This window comes from Arachis ipaensis, chromosome B7 (assembly GCF_059453495.1).
Source record: "Arachis ipaensis isolate K30076 ecotype BB chromosome B7, ASM5945349v1, whole genome shotgun sequence".
NCBI lineage: Eukaryota > Viridiplantae > Streptophyta > Magnoliopsida > Fabales > Fabaceae > Arachis > Arachis ipaensis.
This window is the reverse complement of record NC_142442.1, coordinates 89,647,703-89,648,976: the sequence shown is the minus strand read 5'-3', so window position 1 is coordinate 89,648,976 and position 1,274 is coordinate 89,647,703. Positions and strand designations below refer to the sequence as shown.

At 42.0% G+C, this 1,274-nt stretch overlaps 1 non-coding gene across 1 annotated transcript; it reads right to left on the bottom strand.

Moving 5' to 3' along the window:
- Positions 1–309: 309 nt before the first annotated feature.
- LOC148553308 (small nucleolar RNA R71) lies at positions 310–417 on the bottom strand. Its single transcript, XR_015892595.1, has one exon. It is a non-coding gene; the product is annotated as a small nucleolar RNA R71 (small nucleolar RNA).
- Positions 418–1,274: the final 857 nt, after the last annotated feature.

Here is a 1,274-nt window from a genome sequence, read left to right as displayed (position 1 = left end):
ATCCCTGCCATTGGAGCAAACAATTTTGAGCTAAAGCCTCAATTAGTTTCTCTGATGCAACAGAACTGCAAGTTTCATGGACTTCCATCAGAAGATCCTTTTCAGTTCTTAACTAAATTCTTGCAGATCTGTGATACTGTTAAGACCAATGGGGTTGACTCTGAGGTCTACAGGCTTATAATATTCCCGTTTGCTGTAAGAGACAGAGCTAGAATATGGTTGGACTCTCAACCTAAAGATAGCCTGAACTCTTGGGATAAGCTGGTCACGGCTTTCTTAGCCAAGTTCTTTCCTCGTCAAAAGCTTAGCAAGCTAGGAGTGGATGTTCAAACCTTCAAACAGAAAGAAGGTGAATCCCTCTATGAAGCTTGGGAGAGATACAAGGAACTGACCAAAAAGTGTCCTTCTGACATGCTTTCAGAATGGACCATCCTGGATATATTCTATGATGGTCTGTCTGAGCTATCAAAGATGTCACTGGACCATTCTATAGGTGGATCCATTCACCTAAAGGAAACGCCTGCAGAAGCTCAGGAACTCATTGACATGGTTGCAAATAACCAGTTCATGTACACTTCTGAAAGGAATCCTGTGAGTAATGGGACGCCTTAGAGGAAGGGAGTTCTTGAAATTGATACTCTGAATGCAATATTGGCTCAGAAAAAAATATTGACTCAGCAAGTCAATATGATTTCTCAGAGTCTGAATGGAATGCAAGCTGCATCCAACAGTTATCAAGAGGCATCTTCTGTAGAAGAAGCTTATGATCCTGAGAACCCTGGAATAGCAGAGGTGAATTACATGGGTGAACCCTATGGAAACACCTATAATCCCTCATGGAGAAATCATCCAAATTTCTTATAGAAGGATCAACAAAAGGCTCAACAAGGTTTTAATAATGGTGGAAGAAATAGATTTAGCAATAGCAAACCTTTTCCATCATCCACTCAGCAACAGACAGAGAATTCTGAGCAGAATCCATCTAGCTTAGCAAATATAGTCTCTGATCTATCTAAGGCCACTCTAAGTTTCATGAATGAAACTAGTTCCTCCATTAGAAATTTGGAGGCACAAGTGGGCCAGCTGAGTAAAAGAGTCACTGAAACCCCTCCTAGTACTCTCCCAAGCAATACAGAGGAGAATCCAAAAAGAGAGTGCAAGGCCATTACCTTACTTGGTGTGGTCGAACCCAAAGAGGAGGGGGAGGACGTGAATCCTAGTGAGGAAGACCTTCTGGGACGTTTAGTGACCAATAAGGAGTTTCCCTTTGAGGA